The 21706-nt window shown below is 36.2% G+C and overlaps 1 pseudogene; it reads right to left on the bottom strand.

Moving 5' to 3' along the window:
- Positions 1 to 1476: 1476 nt before the first annotated feature.
- Positions 1477 to 1622, bottom strand: LOC112849201 (U2 spliceosomal RNA; annotated as a pseudogene).
- Between the last annotated feature and the right edge of the window lie 20084 nt (positions 1623 to 21706).

Here is a 21706-nt window from a genome sequence, read left to right on the forward strand (position 1 = left end):
CCTTCTTTTCTCTCAACTCCTGGTCAAGGGTGATGTCACTTGCATTTGGAGGGATATGTTAGCTTTGGGAAGACGTCAGCTTGATTGTTCTGAATTGCTTTGCTGTTCCCTTTTCATAAGGCTGTTTTTCTGCATAGGATTTCTGGCTAACTAGCTTCTTTCCTTTGGTTTTCTTTCCTATTTTTACCTAAATCTGTGTTCTTCACTGGTCCTCAGAGACTCACCATCTGGTTACCATCTGATGTGATTCAGGTGTTACTACACCTGAGGATTTGAGTGGTGGAGTGAGGGTCTCTACTGCAAAATGCCCCCAAAAACTATTTCTGGGGCGGTTGCTTAAGATGGGTATTGCCACAGGTACTGCTCTCCTCTACATGAATACTTTGGGGAGTATTTTTAAATGTTTCCGTTCAGTTTATTTGTCTTTAGTGGTAGGTTTATTATAAAATAATTTGCTAAGTCAAATGAAAACAGCAATAACTTGCTCACTAACAAGATTAATATATTTTTAGCAAATCAGTGCCACTCATTATGGATTGTACCTTTTCGTTTGTAAATAAGGGGCTGGTAGAAAGCGCAAGGAAGGTTGACAGCATTGTGTAGGTGGTACAGCGACAACCTTAGAGTATACCACTTATAGATTTGTCTTGGAGTAATGGCAAAGTGACTCAACTTGCTACTTGGGAAATTTAATCTCACAGGAGTTTTCCAGAATTAGATGCATACACGGGGAAAAAAAATCCTATGAAAATCAGAGAAGCTGGTCACCATTAAAATTCAGTCTTGGGAGTTATTTTCCCACCTTCGAGCTGAAAGTTTCCTATGATCCTCAACTTGAACACATTTCACATTTCCTTAAATGGTATCTCCATGTGTTGCTCGTGCCAGAAACCTGGGAATTGTCTTCGACAGCTCTGTTTCTTTTGCCTTTGTAGTGAACGCGTTACCAAATGTGGCTGTGTCAACCCCCAAAGTGCATTTGAATCTGTCAACTCTTATCTCCATTGCTACCATCTTCTGCTTACACAGAACCCCTCACTGGTTCTCCTGCTTTCGCACTTACCCCTTCCAATCAGTTCTGTATAGGGCAACCAACATGATCTGCGTGTGAATTTTCATCCATGTTGCACATGTGCAGAGTTAGTGTGCATGTGCAGGGAATTACCACAAAGAATTCAGCAATTCTTATAATAACTACCCAGAAATAACAAAGAGCTGTCCCTTTCCTCCTCCATTCTCAGTCCCCAGCAGTAATCACTGGTACCCTTTTTTAGTTGTTTAGCATTTATATTATATTTCTAAATTACATGTTTATAATGCTCTCACCTGACTTTTCTATTTTTTAAAATGTTTATTTATTTATTTATTTATTTTTTTATTTTTCAGAGAGAGAGTGAGCAGGGGAGGGGGAGAGAGAGAGAGAGAGAAGGAGAGAATCCCAAGCAGGCTCTGCACAGTCAGTCCAGAGGGCAATAAGAGGGCTTGAACTCACGAGCTGTGAGATCATAACCTCAGTCGGACGCTTAACTGACTGAGCCACCCAGGCTCCCCATTGCCTTTCTGTTTTAAACTGCTAAGAACAGATACTACACTTGATCTTAGCCAAAAGGCCAAGAAACGATGATTTTTCTGTTTTAGATATTACCTTTTGACTTACTGTTTACTATGAAATGATGAGAATTTATGCTCTCCTAAACACCTCTTTCTCTCTTCTCAGCCCTACCCCACCTTCCTAATAGAATGTCATACTTGTGAGTTAGATCAAAATTCAGGGTTTGTCTTGCTCTGAGAATAATTTTTAATCACAGCTGAGTCATATGGTAGACTATTATTGTATTTCTTTTCCTGTTTGACTTGTTTCCTCTGTTAATAATTGCCTGGTTTTTGTTTGCTTAGTTATCTATATATGTATCACTAATCCATCCCTGATTCTCCACAAAAACTGGGAGCTCCAGTACTGACACATGTCCATGTTCCAATACAGTCTGGTGGCTCTCAAGGGCTGCTACACAGAGGCCAGGGGAGTTATTTTGCCATTATTCTGAGGATTTCCATTACTTCTCTTTTGTATTGGATTCCCTGTCTCTTAGATCCACTGACTGAAGGGATTTTGTTCTGTTCTCATACTTGATTGAGAGAATTAATTCTAGGTTGGAAATCATTTGCGCTCCAAAATTTGAATTACTCCATTATTTTCTAGCTTCTAGTATTAATATTGAGTAATCCAATGTCATTGTGTTTCTGGATCTTTTCCATGTGACTTTCCCTCTATTCTATTTCTTGAGTCCCTTTTAGGACCAATGGGCCATGGTGTGGGTTTCTTCTTGCTCCCTGCATTGGTTTTATTCGCTGTTTGTTCTTCTTTTTTTGCTATTTCCATATTTTGGTTTCCGATTCTCCCATTAGAGATTTTCCTCAACTGTCTAGTGATTTCTGGCTTTCCATTTATGTTCAGGGTGCTGCTGGGAGGATTTGTCAACAGGGGACTTTACTCCAGAGCAGTGGGTTTTGCAACCTAAGGCCCATGGGTCAAAGCTGACCCGCTGCTTGTTTTGTATGGTGCTAGGAATGGTTTTTATAGTGCTAAATGTTGAAGGTAAAGCATGAGGATAATAACATTTTGTGACACATGTAACTTCTTCCCACTTTTACTCTAATTAGCCTCCTGTCAAGCACTGAGTGAATCCTCGAAGTTGGAATTCCTATATAGAAGAAAACCATCTCACCTCCACTTCCAAGGGCTATGTTCTTCAGTTGACCATTCCAACTAGCAGACAGCTCTAGCACCAATACAACTCAGACAGTTCAGGCACTGTCCCCTCAAACCTGCTTCGACCTGAATGGTTTGAAAACACAAAGCTGGTAGGGCTGCTCCGGAGAGGACAGTACTGTAACTGTTTGGTACCAAAATTGGCAAGTCCCAGATGGGTCCTATGGGACATTCTGCACCAGAGGGGCAGGACAGGGGGCTGAAACATAGCAGAGATTTGTGGGAACATATGCATACCCAGCACCTGAGGTTACTTATGTTTGCAAGGTGAATGAAATCTTTCAAATATGTTGATCAGCTCACATTACTCTAGTACTCAAACATTTCCATGGTTTCTCATCATGCTTAGCACTACCCCTAAGTTCCTGACCATAGCCTAGAAGGCCCTGCATGCTCTGGCCTCCACTCTCTCTCTCTCTGACTTCCTCTGCTGCTGGTTTATCCTTTGCTTGCTCTGCACTCCCCACACCAGCCTCCTCACTGCTCCTTGACCATGCCGAGCTAGTCTCTTCAGGATCTTTTCATTTGCTCTTCACCTTGCCTGGTGTAGTTTCCCACATCTGCAGATGTTTTGTCTGTTTCATCGGACACCCATTCCCCACCTTTGCTCTCTCCGTGCTGTAAGATTGATCCTTACAAGTTACATCTCCCAGCCTCCTTTGCCAATTGACTTCTAGTTAAGTTTGGTCAGTGAGAGATACTCATTTTGGGGGGGGGGAGAAGAAAAGGAAAGAAGCAGGGAGAGAATTTTGGAGATTTCTTCCCTTTTCTCTATTTTTGGGTAGTATATCCAGAAATCACTGCATCTTTGCCATGGTCCCAGCATTTGCAAAGTGGCTTGGCCTTTGGGCTTGTTTTCCTTATTCTTCAGTCCAAAGGCCAACTACAAATCTCTGGGTTATCTCATTGTCACCTGTTTGCTCTTAAAGCATTTCTAACATCATCATAATTAATTCTCCATATTAAACCTAGACCATTGTTTATTGGACTACTGCTTTCCTGCTTGGATTCTGACTGATATATCTTGCTTTATGTTTTCCATAGCACTTTATCACTACCTGTTTTTACATTAGTATTGGTTTATTTGTTTATTTCCTGTCTCCCCTATTAGAATGTAACTTCCATGAGGCCCGCAGGATAAAGACTCTAGAGCAAGTATCTGAACCTGCTGAGGAATAGAGGACCATGAATTTCCACTTCCTGACAATTCACCAGAAAGCTGGAAAGAAGGGCCAGCTATGTATTATTTTTTTGGTTGTTTTGTTTTTCTGGAGAAGAGTAGGGAAGGAGGCAGGCACATTTGGCAAGATGGAATCTGAGTCAAGTGCTACACAGAAAGCTTTAGCTTCTCTAACACAGCTTTTTTTTTTTAATGTTTATTTTTGAGAGAGAGAGAGAGAGAGAGAGAGAGAGAGAGAGAGACAGCATGAGCGGGAGAGGGACAGAGAAAGAGGGAGACAAAGAATCAGAAGCAGGCTCCAGGCTTCCAGCTGCACAGAGCTGGATAAGGGGTTTGAACTCACAGACCATGAGATCATGACCTGAGCCGAAGTCGGATGTTTAACTGACTGAGCCACTCAGGTGCCCCTAACGAAGCTTTAACTATGTTCTCAATTACATTTTCAGCTTTAGGGAAGGTGTTCAAGTTCTGGCCCCAGGAACCCATTGAGAGTAATGGGAACTGTCTCTATGTAGAGGAGGTGAACTATGGGAAATTTTGAGCACATTAAGGGAAGGAACCTGCGGACCTGCAGGGGGGAGGAGGATGCAGGGTTTTCTATGAAACTAAGCAGGTAGGAACTCGTGTATTAAAATACTGATAGTTAACATGGGATTTGTGACACACAAATCTGTGTGTCCTGTCCTAAGAGTTTTGCATTATTAACTAATGTGAATATATGTGACTAACAATGTGTAAAACTGTATTAAGCCACACATTTGAAAATACCAAAACTATCACTTCTCAGCCTTTTCGCTAAGATCAAGTGAAAATACCAAAACTAACCACATACTCTATATGTTTAAAAGAAGAGCAATTTAACTTGTTCTTGAATTACTGATTTACTTTTGAAAGAACACATCAGTTATGTAAATAAACAAACCTATAAATATCAATCCTGGACACATACCAGCATATAGAAGGAGTAAGTGTAACTTACTTGCTAAACACTAAAGTAACAGAAATGAAAGATGGCTTCTTGTCTCCTCACAGAGGGCCATGTACATGTACATGTGGGTCTCTTCTACATCATTCCATTTTAGTAGCCACTTTCATTTCTAACAGTTATTTAGGAGTATGGGTTTTAATTTCCAAGTAGGTAGAATTGCCTACCTACCTACCAAGTAGGTATTTTTTTTATTATTTATTCTAATTTTTTTTGGATTATGACTATAGAATGTGGCTTATAAAGTCTCTTTCTTTCTTTCTTTCTTTCTCTTTCTTTCTTTCTTTCTTTCTTTCTCTTTCTTTCTTTCTTCTTTCTTCTTTCTTCTTTCTTCTTTTTTTAGTAAGCTTCACACCCAGTGTGGAGCTCAGTGTGGGGCCCAAACTCATGATACTGAGATCAAGACCTGACTTGAGACAAAAAATTGAACACTCAACCAACTGAGCCACCCAGGCACCCCTTAAAGTCTCTAAAGCTTTTTGCTAATGACATCTTTTTGTGGCCACTACACAACTGATTTTGTAAATACGTCATGGGCATGTAGGAAGAAAAATAATATTGTCTATTTGAAGCATCTCTCCTTACATTATTATGAGTTGCTTATTGTATCTTTTTTCTTATTTTGTATTATTCATACTTTTTAGCCTACTTCTGACGAGATATTTTTAAATCTCTCACAATATCTTGGATATATTTGCATTTCTAAAGATTTTTCTTGTTTATATGCTGTTTTGTGCGTATAGATGTATGAATGTTATCTTTTTTTGAAAAATATGACTTTTATAACTTGTGACTCATCATATTTTCTCTTTTTCCCGTTTCACACTTGGAACCTTAAACTTAGCCTATGTAATATTAATGTTTCCTCTGCTATTTATTTTTGTGATTACCTAGTATTAGTTTGCTCTCCCTTTTGTGTTTAGCCTTAAAAAACATCCACTGTTGAACGTGGTTTTCTTATAAATAATATGTAGCTCAGGCTTAAAATTTTTTTCTTTAATACTAAAGTAACGGTACTTGTTTTTAAATAGGAATATTCTATCTGGTCACATTCAAGGTTACGATGGATATACTTGGTTTTATCCAATCTGGCTGAATTAATATTCACATCTTAATTCTCTATGCCCTTATTTCTATTTATTTTTGCAAGTGATCAATTTACTTTTCATTCTTTAATTTCCCTTTTCAGTTTGGAAGTTCTCTTGAATATTTCTATTTGGCCATTGGTATATTTCCCTTTTATTGCCCTTTTGATCAGACACATATTTATCCATCGGATTGACCCCAAATTTTCTACTATGCAAAAACTCAGGGCCTTTAGTCAAGTCATAAGTGAATGATGCATCTCAAGAAGCAATGTTTTCTTTCTCTGATAAGGTTTCAGAAGCTTAAGACATTATTGGGAAAAAGTAGGTGTGTTCCAACAGTAGAGATTGTGAAGAAATTAAGACCAGAATAACAAAGGAGACAGTGGCCTCATTGAGTAGCCACACAGGGCCCACAAGGTGAGCCACAGAGTTCTGAAAATGGGAATAAGAGTCATCTGGTACATATGCAATGGAGGATCTGCACATGGGCCTTTAGTCTGACTTGTAAGAACTGCCCTCCCTAAGTCTTACAGGGTATGCCTTAGGAGAAGGCTCTGGTTCCATCTGGCCAGGTGGTCAGAGGAATGCTAACAAGTCCGAGGTTGGGAAATATAAATTGGTCAATCCCTCTATGGTGGGAAGCCTAATGATCAGTAGTAAGAATGACCAGAATTTTATATAAATGTGCAATAGCAATTAAACACATTACTGATTCCTTATGTTCTTTCAGTAAAACATGACAGTAATGAACTTACATAGATGACTCTAAAACTGCAATGGTCTCCATGAAAACATGAATGCATTGTTCATTAGGGAATCTAGTTCTCATCTCTTTATGAGGCAGCACTGTGTTTCCCTCAAAGTCTCTGAGACCAGCTTCCCCAGGCCTCTGTGACTTTAAACTTTTGCTTGACAAGAACATCACTTTCTTCCAATGGACAGAATATAAAGCAGGGCCTGAGTGGAGGCTGCAGCCCCACAGAGCCCACCCCTCTGGCTTGTTTCCTCCCTATTCTACTCTTCTTTCTCATTCTGTGTTTTTCAGTTAATCTTGAAAATCCCACCTTGCCTGCTTTCTCCAACATATTTAGATTCTAAACTTGGTTCACAATTTTGCTCAAGATGAATCTTTTCCAAAAGAATTCCATGACTCAGCCCATTTTATGATTTAGGCTTTGTGTATCCTCTCCTAACCTTAAATATTTATGTATTTTTTTTCTTTTTCCATCAATATAAAAAGCTCTTTAAGGTCATAAAATGTGTCTTTTGCTTAGTTTTCTCCTTCTTTACTCTAGAATAGTTGTATGTGGGTCTTAAATACTGTTTTAAAAAGTTCATTTAATTGATGTTTGCACTGGAAGTATAGAAATAGGCAAATATAAAAATGGAAGAAATAATTTTTAAGACCAGCAGAGCAGCATTGCAAATTATTTTAGGAAGAGCTATTGAAATATCAATGGATAAGAAAAACTATTTTTAGAACTGTGAGAATCAGTGAAGCAGAATTCTAGCATTAAATGGTGTTATTGAAAATGATGAAAGAACCAACAATACAATAAAAATGGATGAAGGATATAAATACATTCCCAGAGACAGAAACACAAAAGCCTCTTGTTAAACACATGAAGAGATACTCAACCTCACTCATAGTAAGAGAAATTCATATTAAACTGATAGGAAGTTCTGATTCTTATCCAGACAGAGTGAGAGGAATCAGATTTAATCTTCTGCCTTAATAAAATAGAAAACTAGACAAAACATATGAGAGTTTTCAGACATTAGGCAACAAGCAGTCCAGGTCTGTGATCCCTGAAAAAAATAAACAAAAACAAAAAAACAAAAAACCAACAGCGAACAAACAACAAAAAAGAAAGAACTATATAGTAGTCTCTCCTTATCTGTGGTTTTGCTTTCTGTAGTTTTAGTTACCATGGTCAACTGTGTTTGTTAGTAGCCTAACGCTGCATCACAGTGCCTGCGTCATTCACCTCACTTCATCTCATCACATAGGCATTTTATCATTTCACATTATCACAAGAAGAGGAAGGTGAGTACAATATAATGAGGTATTTTGAAAGAGAGAAAGAGACTACATTCACGTAACTTTTATTATGCATTGCTACAATTGTTCTATTTTATTATGAGTTCTTTGTTAATCTCTTACTGTGCCTAATTTAGAAATTAAACATTATCATAAGTATGTGTGTATAGAAAAAAAAATATATATATGGTTTGATGCTATCTGTGGTTCAAGCATCCACTGATTTGTCTTGAAATGTAGTCTCCACAAATAAAATGAAACTACTGTAATTGCTCTAGCTTGCTGTGCCTGGACAGTTTCTAGGCTTCAGTGCAGAAAGAGGGAACCCAGCAGAATAGACTCTCTGGCTGAGAAGAGGACAAAGATTAGAATCCAGGGAAGCCAAAGGCTAGAAATCATGGTGCAGATACTGGAAAGGAGGAACTGTCTCAGAGAGAAGTGGATATCTGCAGCAAGGTCTCTTGAGTCTTTTGGTGATTACTAATGTATACATGCATGAGAAGAAACTACCTGCAGCTGGGTTAAAAACCACTCAAGGTCAGTAAGTAGTCAAATTCAAGGACCTCACATAAGGTTGGAAATAGTTTGTGTTTATGCCAGCCAGAGTGGAAAGACCTAGTACTTAGGCAATGATTAGAACCCTAAGTAGAGCTAAATTGGCCCTAGACTAAAGTCTGATCTACACCTATTCTAACAAAGTTTAGAAGCAAGCCTTAAAATAATGCAACTGATTTCAAATTACTTAAGCATAAAAATAAAACATAATATTATTTAAAGGAATACAAAACATCCAGCAACAAGCACCATATAATCATTAAGTCCAAAAACCTACCAGGCATCCAAATATGCAGACAATATAATCCATAACTAGGGAAAAAACAATCCATACAAACACTCAGACAGAATGATGAAACTAGCAGACAAGAATATTAAAACAGCTATTATAAATATGCTTAATGTGTTTAAGAAAATATAAGCAGTATGAGAAGAAAAGTGGGAGACAAAAAATAAATGATATTTATATAAAGAACTTTTTAGAGTTTTTAAATAAATGACAGTCCAATATCTGAAATGAAAAATGTACTGGGTGAAATTAACATCAAATTAGTAATTGTGGAATAAGTGATCAGTGAACTTGAAGACACAGCCATAGAAACTATCTGAAATGAAGCACACAGAGGAAAACAAGATGAAAAAAAATAACTGGACAGCAGTAACCTATAACCTTAAACAGTCTAATATACATTTAATTAGAGTCCCCACTCATAAGTGGAGATAGAAAAAATATTTAAAGAAATTCTGATCAAGAACTTTCTAAATTTGGTAAAATTTCAAACTCATAAATCTAAGAAACTCAACAAATCCGGCATATTTTACATATAGGACAAAGCACACCGTAATCAGATTGCTGAAAACCACTAACAAAAGGAAAAAAAGTCTTAAAAGCAGAGAATACAGACACATTATGCTCAGAGGAACAAAGATAGGAATGATAGAAGAATTCTTATCAGATGTTATGCAAGCCAGAAGATAGTACACAGACATCTTTAAAGCACTAAAGGAAAAGAAATCTGTCAACCTAGAATTCTTTAAACAGTCAAAATGAGAAGTTAAAAAAAAAAGACATTCAGAAATATAAAAGCTGAAGGAATTTATCATCAGTATGTCTGTACTTCAAGAAATATTTTTAAAAATTCATCAGGGAGAAGAATATAATACCAGAGGGAAATTTGGATCTATGCAAAGAATGATGAACACTAGAAATGGAAAAAAATATGGGTAATATAACTGACATATTTTTCTTACCTTAATAATTTCTTTAAAAACAAATTATCTGTTTGAAGCAAAAATATCAACAATGTATTATGGAGGTTATAGCATATGTAATAGTAAAAAGCATGACAAAAATAACAAAGGACAAGAAGGAGAATATGGAAGTAACTGTTGTAGGGTTCTTACCCTTCTCCCTACATAGGGTATAATATTATTTAAAAGCAGACAGTGATAAGTTAAAAATGTAAATTGCGAACCCCAAGGTAACCACAGTAGTAATGAAACAAAGATACATAGCTAAGAGTCAATAGTGAAGATAAAATGGTTTCATAAGAAAACACTCAGTTAACCTTTTTGAGTAGGAAATGGGGGGCAGGGAAGAAATAGTGAATGGAACAAAAAGAAACAAATAGAAAAGTAGTATATTTAAACTCAACCACATTGTTAATCACATTAAATGTAAATAGTCTAAATGTCCCAATTAAATGCAAAGATTGTGAGGTTGGATCCAGAACCCCATAATCTAAAAACACAGGTTAAAAGTAAAAAAATGAAAAAATAATACCATGCAAACACTTATTAAGTAAAAAAGTTGAAGTGGCTTTGTTAATATCAAACGGAGTAGAATTGAGAACAAGGAACAATAACAGGGAAAGAAGAACCTTTCTTTAATAATAAACAAGTCAGTTTATGAAGGGCATATAGGAATTGTAAATGTGCATGCACTTACTAACAGTGCTGCAAAATACATGAAGCAAAAACTGATAGAACATAAAAGAGAAATAGATAAATCCATAATTACAGGTAGAGATTTTAACACTATTCTTTCAGTATTGATAGAGCAAGTAGACAGAAAATCAGAAATGATATACAATAGTCAAACAATACTGTCAACCAACCTGACCTAAGTAATATAGAACATTCCATCTAAGAACAGAAAAACATACATTCTTTTCAAATGCACACAGAACATTTATCGAGATACCAGAATCTGGGCCATAAAACAAGTGTCAGTAAATATAAGATTGAAATCATAGAAAGCATGTTTTCTAATCAAAAAAGATTTAAGTTAGAAATTGATAACAGGGAGGTGCCTGGGTGGCTCAGCTGGTTAAGCTTCTGACTCTTGATTTCTGCTTAGGTCATGATCTTGTGGTTAGAGAGTTCGAGACCTACATAGGGCTCTGCAGTGACAGTATGGAGCCTGCTTGGGATTCCCTCTCTCTCCCTCTCTGTCTGCCCCAACCTCCCTCTCAAAAAGATATCTGAAAATCCTAAATATTTGAAAAAATGAGTCAACACATTTGTAACTAATCCATGGTTTAAAGAAGAAATCACAATGGCAAGTTAGAAAATATTTTTAGATGAATGAAAGTGGGGCACCTGGGCAGCTCAGTCTGACTTCAGCTCAGGTCATGATCTCTCAGTTCGTGAGTTTGAGCCCCATAACAGGCTCTGTGCTGATAGCTTGGAGCCTGGAGTCTGCTTCAGATTCTGTGTCTCCCTCTTTCTTTGCCCCTCCTCTGCTCATGGTCTGTCTGTCCGTCTGTCTCTCTCTCTCAAAAATAAATAAACATTTAAAAAAATTTAAAAAGATGAATGAAAGTAAAACACAACAAAATAAAATCTGTCAGGCATAGCCAAAACAATATTTATTAAAAGGAAATTTATACCGTTTAGTATATTAAAAAAGGAGAAAGTTCTTAAATCAATGATCCAAGCCTAAATCTTAAAAAAACTAGAATAAGAAAAGTAAAGAAAGCTTAATGTGAACAAGAGGAATGAAATAATAAAGACAAAGTCAGAATCTTTGTAATAACAAATAGGAAGACAACAGAGAAAAACAACAAAACAAAGTTGGGTTTTTAAAAAGATTAGTAATATTGATAAACTTTTAGATTGATCAGAAAATAAAGAAATGAAATTCAACCAATATTAAGAATGGGAGAGGTGAAATTACTCCAGATTCTACAAGTACTTAAAAGACAATAAGGGAATATTATGAACAGCTTCATGGCATCAAATTTGATATAAAGATAAAATGAACAAATTTATGAATGACACAAATTAGGTAAATACACTTAAGGAGAAATAGATAACACAAATAGTCCTAAATTTACTCAAGAAATTAAATAAGTAGTTAAAAACTTGTCCAAAAAGAAAATTGTATGTCAAGAAAGGTTTACTGGTTAATTAACCAAATGTTTAATTAAAAAAAAAAAAAAAAAAAAAAACCTCCACTATTTCTATGCAACCTCTTCCAGAAAACACATGAGAAAGGAACACTTCTCAACTCATTTTATGAGGCCAGCATAACACTGATACCAAACCCATAAAAGACAAGGAAAAAAACTAGAGACCACCAATTTTCATGGACACAGAGGTGATAAACTTTGACAAAATTTTGGTAAATCATATCCAACAATAAAAAGATAATGCATCATGACCAAGTGGCATTCATCATAGGGATACAAGGTTGTTTTCGCATCTGAAAGTCAATCAATGGAATTTACCACATGAATAGACTAAAAAAGAAGAGTCCTATAACCATCTTTACAGATGCATAAAAAATATTCGACAAAATTCAACATTCATTCATGAAAAAACCCTCAGCACAATACAAATAAGAAGGAACTTCCTCAATATGATAAAGAGAATTTACAAAAACCTACATCTTACATCACAATTAATGGTAAAAGACCAAAGCATTTCCGCTCAGATTAGGAACAAGACAAAAATGTTTACTCTCATCATTTTTTCCCCAGCACAGTACTAGAGATATTAACTGGTGCAATACGGTTAGGAAAGAAATAAAGGCATACACATAAGAAAGAATATTATTCTTTACAGATAACGTAATTACCTACCTAAAAAATTAATGAGTGAATTTAGCAACAACTTATGATATATGGCCAATATACAAAAATCAGATGTATTTCTATGCTATCAATAATTGGAAATTAAAATGAAAATGCCATTTACAAAAGTATCAAAAATGAAATATTTAGGATTAAGTTTTAAAAAAAATATTTAAAATATGTGCAACAGAATCTATAAAACATTGCTGAGAGAAATAAAAGATCTAAATAAATGAAGAGAAAGGACGTCTTTATGAATTAGAAGAGTTAATACTGTTAAAATGTCAATTTTCTCCAAATTGATATATAATTTCAGCATGATCCCAATAAAATTTAGCAATATTTATGAATCTCACAAGGTGAATCTATAATGTATATAGAGATAAAAAGGAACTAAAATAACCAACATGCTTTTGAAGAAGAGCCAAATTATAGGATTTATGCAATCTGAATTTGAGTTACCATAAATAACTCATTAAGATAGCATCTTAATAGTGTCTCATTAAGTATCTCATTAAGGTAGCATAATATTGGTGTATAGAGCAATGGAACAAAATAGAATCCAGACACAGACTCTCATATATATGGTCATCTGATTCTTGACAAAACTGTTGAGGGTATTCAACAGGGGAAATAGAGTCTTTTCAATAAATGGTATTAGAACAAATGAATATCTGATTCTAAGATGAAACACAACTGTTACCTCATAACATACACAAAGATTAACTCAAAATGGATCATAGAAATATAAAAGCTCAACTAGATAACTTCTAGAAGAAGATATAGGTGAAAATCTATGTGACCTTGGTTAGCAGAGATCTGTTAGATAGGAAACCAAAAGCACAACGTATAAACCAATAAGTGGTTACACTGGACTTCTTTAAAATAAAGAATGGGAATATTTTGATATGCAAAAGACTCTTTTAAGAAAGAAGGGCAAGCCATACCCTGGAAAAAATATTTGTGAAAATACATACCTAATAAAAGACTTTAACTGGAACATATAAGAATACTGAAACTCAATAATAAGAAAACAACATGATAAATATTGGGCAAATATCTGAATAGACATAGATATGTGAATGGCAAATAAGCATATGAAAAGATGTTCAACATCATTATCATGAAGAAAAAGTAGATTAAAGCCTCAATTACCATTGCCTATCCACTAAAATGACTACGGTTAAAAACTGACAGTATTTTGCATTGGGAAGGATATGATTCAAATGTAACTCTCACACATTGCTGGTGGGAATGAAAAAGGTAAAACTTTCAAAAACAATTTGAGTTTCTTTTAATGTTAAAAATATACAACATACAACTCAGCAATACCACTTCTAGAGTATCTAAGGTATCCAAGAGAATTAAAACATATTTTCACACAAACGCTTATACTCAAATATTCATGGCTTTCTTAATAATAACCCCAAACTGGAAATAACCAACATGTCCATCACTTGGTAAGTGGATAAACAAATTTTAGTCATCCTTACAATAATGTTCTACTCTGCAACAAAAACAAATGAAAGATTGGTACACACAGCACGAATAATACTTAGAAACATTGTGCTTAGGAAAAGAAACACAGAAAAAAAGTACATGCTCTGTGGAGTTTATATGAAGTTCTACAAAATACAAAACAATAATAACCAAAAGCAAATTAGTGATCGTAAGTGGGTGGAGGTGGGACTAGGACATTGGCTCTGGAAGGGCATGAGGGAATTTTTGTCTGTGTGATGGAAAAGTTCTTCATTACATTTGTGGTTGTGGTCACATGGCCATATACAGTTGTCAAAATTCATTAAATTGTACACTTAAAATTTTTTTATTGAATGTATTATACCTCTATAAAGGTGATTTTAAAAAGTTCATCAGTTTTTCACCTATGAAACTGGCAAGACCCTAAAAGTTTGATAATGCGCTGTATTGATAGGCCTTTGAAGAAACAGACACTGTTATGCATCATTTGTGTATTTGTATAAAATAGTTCATTATGTTATAATGGGCCATTTGGTAGTATCTGTCAAAATTACAAATATGTGTAGCCTTAGATGCAGAAACTCTATTTCTCAGAAATTACCCTAGTCATATACTTCCACATGTGTGAAAAGTTTATGTACAAGAATATGTTCTACCTTGTATGATAGTAAATGATTGGAAATAAACTGAATGTCTATTAATGGGGAACTGGTTCAATAAATTAAAGTACGTCATACTATAGAACACCAGACCAGTGTTGAAAAGAACATGGAAGACTTTTGTAAATTGAAGATACATTATAAATTGGAAAAAGCACCATGCTGCAAAATATGTAAAAGAAATGTGAAGAAATGTAGATGAAAAAAGAAGCCATATTGGCTTAAGCACACTTAAAAATTCTCTGGAAGGGCAAATATGCTAACAAAATGGTTACCCATTGGGAAAAAGAGGAAACTGAAAAAAATGGAGCACTGTATACATTTTATACTTTTTGAGTTTGAATTCTAAAAATAAAATAATAGCTTAATAAAAATGAGAATTCATAAAGTATCTGTAATATAAACACAAATATATGATAAAAAAATCCCTGAGAAGAAAAACATGTATCTAAGGGGAAAACAAAGAATGTGGATGCTAAATAAGGATTTGGGTGAAGTTAATTATGATGCAAATTGATTAGACATTTAATTAGTGGTCTTAAATCTTTCAGACATGCATGAAAGATGAACAAATGATGTCTATAAAAGAAGTTATAAAAATCTTGAAAACACATTCATGAAAATGTATTAAAAATATTCAACTCGGGCGCCTGGGTGGCTCAGTTGGTTAAGCGTCAGACTTCGGCTCAGGTCATGATCTCACGGCTCGTGAGTTCAAGCCCCGCGTCGGGCTCTGTGCTGACGGCTCAGAGCCTGGAGCCTGTTTCAGATTCTGTGTCTCCCTCTCTCTCTGACCCTCCCCCGTTCATGCTCTGTCTCTCTCTGTCTCAAAAATAAATAAACGTTAAAAAAAAAAATTAAAAAAAATATTCAACTCAATGTACAACTTAGTATCTAAGGATGACACTATTAAGATAATTACCATCCTTATTCAAGAAATAATTATAGAAAACCTATTGCAGCTATCTCACTGTGTCTACAGGATGCATGAAGCAGAGACCTACTTCTTCCCTTTAGAATGCTAAGAATTCTTGATGAGGACAAGACTCAAACACATGAAAAGTTAAATAAATACAAGCTAAAATATGTCAGGACATGCCTGTATGACCAGAAAGGCTTCAGCAAGAAGATGGTTAATGAGGTGGGCCAAGATAGTGAGTAGGAATAAATGGGAAGGGCCACTCTTTCTAGGATGACATACATTGTTTGAGCAGTGGGAGGGAACTTAGGGAGGGAATGGAACAATGCACAGGTCAGACCAGAGGGAAGGACTTCATGTGAGAGATGGAGAAGATGAAATAAGGGCGTAAGAGACTGTGATGTGGAACTTACAGGCACATGATACCACCGGAAGCTTGGAGCAGGGTGAGCCCTGCAGACTGGAGTTGTAAGTAAAGCATATCCAGCTGCGGTGGGCAGGATGGATTGTGGCGCTGAGAGATTGCGGGCAGAGACCAATTAGGGAACTGTTGCAATAACTTAGGTGTGAAGTGATAACAGATTCTGGACAGGGTCTGGCTGAGGGATTGGAAAGGAAAGCATGGATCCAAAATGGATTACTTCACAGGACCAGTCAGATGTGTGGGAGAAAAGAAGGAAAGAGAAGAATCAAAACCATCTCCAGCGTTTGAGATTGTCCGGCAGAGACAAAGATAGTGCCATTGACAGAAAGAACAAAGTCAGGGAAGATGCTGTTTTAGAGGAGGAAGAGAGAGAGTTTGATTTTTAAAATATTGTATTGGAGTAGTATACTGTATATCAAGTAAAAATATCCAGATATAGTTAGGAGGAGACACCAGACTTGCATAATGCAAATATGGAAGCCATCAAAGGACAGAAGCATTAGGAGAGAAGTCTGGTGGAAGGGGAAGCTGATGAAGGAGAGCAATACAGACAAGGTGTCACCCCAGTTTAATGGCTGACACAGTAGGGAGGCTAAAGGGAATAAAGCCTGAAAAAAATCCATTAGGTGTGGTGCTTAGGAGGTTAGCAGTTCCAGTAAATTGGGCAGTTGAGGCTAGGATTCCAGGATTGTGGGGGAAGAGACTCCAGAGCATTAGAAACAGGGGATACTGACTACTTGGTTAAAGAATTGTCAAGAAAAGCAGGGAGAAAAATATAGACAGAGTACTACCAAATAGTCACATAGTTTGGAAAGCGCCAATAGAGGAGGAACCTGAAGAGGTATTGCACGTAAGTCCTGAAACCAATTACAAGAGGCTTAATATCCATGGTTGTATTAATTTTTAAAAGTTTGAGTGGATATTGACATTTTTATCAATGCATATATTAGAAAGAAAACCAGTCTTCCAACGAAAGTAAGGAATAATGTATTTCTTGGCACTCTAGAATAGAGGTCCCAATCTAGAACCCCACAGGCTAAATCTGGCTCATAGACACATACTGTTGCTTGAGTGACACAGTCCCCATCCCTCCCTGTGACCCCATAGCCAGCCTAACCATGTAGATATTTGCATTTTTTAAGTTTCTTTATTTATTTTGAGAGAGAGAAAGAGAGCAATCAGGGAAGGGGCAGAGAGAGGGAGAGAGAGAATCCCAAGCAGGCTCTGTGCATCAGGCTCAGCACAGAGTCTGATGTGGGGCTTGATCCCTTGAACTGGGAGATCATGATTTGAGCCAAAATCAAGAGTCAGATGCTTAACTGAGCCACCCAGGCGCCCTGATATTTGCATTTTCAACTTCTGCTCTAATGCTTTTTAATGTTAAAGCATCCAAATGAAAGGGAAACATTAAAATAAATAACCCAATAATTCAAGGCAAATACATCCTGACTCTGTCAGAATATACTATTTTTTTTTTTAACACACTGAGTTTAGTAAATTTTACTTCTAGTTGTTACGTTCTTCTGAATTATCTCAATGTGCAGAGCCTGCCTCTGCCCCCAGCCCCAGGGCTCCCACTCACGAAGGACTGATAAAGTTTTGAGGGCTCTCACCCTTGCCTTTGCCTTGTGCTCCTGGTTGCTTGAGTGTTCCTTTTATCCCCTTTGGTTTAATTACCACGCAAACCCTCTGTTGAGCTTTTAATTAGCAAGTTATCTTCATCTGAAGACTGGAAACCCTGGGCTCTTTCAGCATATATTAGACAGCTAAAATATGAAATTAAAGAAAACAGAGTTTTAGCCAACAGAAACAAGTGACTCATTTCCTTGTGAAAACACACAAGGTTTATGTTACTCTGGCAACGATATTCCAGAACAGCGTCTCTCCCCTCCCCATTTAGAGCTTTTATGTGTTCCTGTTACAGTCTGTGTTCTACGGTGACCTAATGTGGAACCAAGTCGGTCAGTGATTCATGAGACAGGAGAATGGTGCTTTCAACTCCGCTCATCCAATGTCCTTTTGACCGAAGGAAGCAAAGTTTACTTTGCACAAAGAGAGGAACTGTAAGAAGAGAGAAAGAACTCATGACGGAGTACTGTCCTAGCGTGGAAGTGTGGTCCCGCCGTGACTTTCAAAACACCACAACTGGTTCCAGTATGTTAGAATTCTAAGTGTTTTTCTAAAAGCGTCTGATTAAATCATAGTGTGCAACCTGTATGCTTGCCACGCAGGGAAATGAAGATTTAGAGACTGGTTTCGCAAAGACCCCAGATGTTTCTGGGGCCTCCCATCATGGGCGGGAATTTCATGGTGCTTAGGGCCAAAATTTCAATCCAAATCACTCCAACTCTCCAAAGCAGAAATGTGTAGAGCAAAAGAAGTTGCACTAATCCTCCCCCCCACCCCCTCCGCCACCCCCTAGGTTTTGAACTCTCTGAAGCACTGGAAAAGAAGTGGAGAGAACCTTCAATTTATTAGGCTCTTGCTGCTGATGTTATTTGAAAATTATGGTCTGGATGAAGGGAAGGCTTCAGGATTTTAAGTTTAGAGACTCTTTGTGAGCAGCTTTATACTTTTATTGAAAGGACAGTAAATTTTGTAGCTATTAGAATGTAACAGACTAAAATTATTGGTGTATGAAGATTTTTAGTTTCTCTCTCATACTTACAACCTGTCTGTGCAAGAGATACCCAGCCTTGCTCAGCCATTTTCCCCCCTCAGAAAATGTCCTGCCAGTTCTCTGGGCTTTGGAGAGAGAATGGATCAGGCAGAGAGAGAAAAAGAGAGAGAGAGAGATGGGAAAAGTGGAAGGATGAAGGAAAACAATTCAGTGTCAATTTATATATATTGTATTTATATATGGTGTCAATTTATAAAATGAGGGGCTAGGAGAAAGAAGATAGGTTAAAAATAGTAGGAAAAGTCATATAGGCTGAAGGTAGAGAAGGAGATTTTTTGGAGGATTTGAGGAAAAGGTCCAGGAATAGTTCATATATATGACAGTGACAGATGAGAAGGGGGGAAAATGGAGGATTTTAAGAATAATTGCTGGAATTCATCATAGTGTTGAGGAAATACAAGAAAAAGACCTGATTTATTTTGAAATCAAAATTAAATTTGTTTGCAAGAACTATATATATTTAGCCATAACATTGCTCTGAAATGGAACCATATGTATCATGGTATTATAAACATTAAAAAGTGTTATTATTTTAAAAATTGCTTGGCAAAACTCAAAATTATTTCTACTGGAAAGATAATTTTAACTTGGAGAATGCTGAGTAGAAAATATGTTCTATCTTTTCTCTTTCTTTCTTTCTTTTTCTCTTTCTCTCCCCTTCCTTCCTTCCCTTTCTTTCTTTCTTTCTTTCTTTCTTTCTTTCTTTCTTCTTCTTCTTCTTCTTCTGGATGTCAGAAGGCAAAAGTCAACAATTTATTTAGGGCAAAACAATCTCTCAATCAGTGTTTTCATCAGGAAGTTAGCTCTGATATGAATGGCTTTCCCTCCCAATGTAAACAAAAGAAAGGCATTGGGAACAATTTTAAGTTCAAATCAGTTCATTACAATTTTTTACATGATTTTCTTTTAATGAAACAATTTACTGATTTTTTTTTACTGTGACTTTTTTTTTCCCCAGACATCTCTTCTGCTTCTAGGTATTAAAAAAAAAAAAAATTCCATCTGTTGGGCATGTAGCTCGTGAAGTTACAATTACAAATTCCCCATAGAAATACTGATAAAATTTTTTGAAGTTAATAATACAAACTATTGCAAAATATTTTCAATTTGTTCAGCAATATAAAATGAGAAAGCAGTTTGCTATACAGGGTGAAGAAAGCATGTTTTACATTTTTGAAAATTATAATTGTCTACTATAAACATTAATGGATTACAACTCCATAACTGTGTAAGAGCCAGTTTATAAACATTTCAAACATGAAATACAAAATATGAATGAATTTGAATTATAATTGACTATAATTAATAAACTACAATTTAATGGAAATAAACACTAACCAGAGTCTTGACCATCAGTCTTAAAAAGATGTTTCATGTTATACCACATTGGCTCTGAAATGCATAAAATAAATGTCAGATTCCCTACTTCTTTGGCCAACTGTTTTTTAGCCATCTATTAAATTTCATAATACTGCCAAATTTGATAAGCAATTTTATTTATGCAAATTTGGGAGAAAATTTGGGTGATTTTATTCTGTAATAAATATTGGCTTGCCTATATGATATGAGAATGAGTAAGCTTGGGGGAAATTCTGGAATCATGGAACCAAAAGACCCCTGATTAAATAAAAAACTTTTCAATTGTGATAAAATACATATAACATAAAATTTACCATCTTAACTTAATATTTAGCATTTTTAAGTCTGCAGATGAGTAGTAAGTACCTTCGCTTTGCTGTGCAACCAATCTCTGAATTCTTTTCATCTTGCAACATTGAAACTCTACACCCAATAAAGAGCTATTTCCCATTCTTTCTTTCCCTAGCCTCTGGCAACCACCATTCTACTTTCTGTCTCTATGAATTCACTACTCGAGGGACCTTATGTAAGTGAAATCACATAGTGTTTGTCTTTTAGGAACTGGCTTATTTCACTTAGCATAATGTCCTCAAGATTCCTCCGTGTCATAGCATGAGTCAGAATTTCCTTTCTTGGATGAGGTCATGCCATTTGAGACGACATGGATGGACCTAGAGGGTATTATGCTAAGTCTCCAAGAAAGACAAATACCACATGACTCCACTTATAAGGAAAAAGTGAATAAACAAACAAATAGCAGAATCAGACCTATAAATACAGAGAACAAACTGATGCCTGCAAGAGGGAAGGGGAGCAGGGGATTGGGCAAAATGAGTGGAGGGGAGAGGGAGATACAGGCCTCCAATTATGGAATGAGGAAGTCACAGGAATAAAAGGCAGAGCATAAGGAATACAGTCAGTGATATTGTAATAGCGATGCAATAGGACAGATGGTAGCTATACTTGTGGTGGACGTAGCATAAGGTATAAACTTGTCAAGTCATTAAGCTGTACACCTGAAACTAATGTAACATTGTGTATCAACTATACTCAGATTTAAAAAATTTCCTGTCTTTATAAGGCTGAATAATATTCCATTGCTTATGCATACCACACTTTAATCTATCCATTCATCCGCTGATGGACATTTGGGGTCTCTTCCATCTTTTGCCTATTGTGCACAATGCTGGGTGTGCATATATTTCTTCAAGAACAGGCTTCCACTTACTTTGCAAATATAGTCAGAAGTGGAATTGCTGGATCATATGATGGTTCTATTTTTGATTTTTTGAGGTACCATCATACTTTCCCATAGTAGCTGCACCATTTTACTTCCTTTACTTCCTGCGACTCACAAGGATCCCAATTTCTCCATATCCTTGCCAACACTTATTTTCTGTTTGTTTGACTTTTAAATTTTCTGTAGTGTTTACTCGTTTTAGAGAGAGAGAGAGAGAGAGAGAGAGAAAGAGACAGAGTGTGAGCAGGGAA

The sequence above is a fragment of the Puma concolor genome, chromosome C1 (assembly GCF_028749965.1).
Source record: "Puma concolor isolate L17-30 chromosome C1, mPumCon1.1.hap2, whole genome shotgun sequence".
NCBI classification, from domain to species: domain Eukaryota; kingdom Metazoa; phylum Chordata; class Mammalia; order Carnivora; family Felidae; genus Puma; species Puma concolor.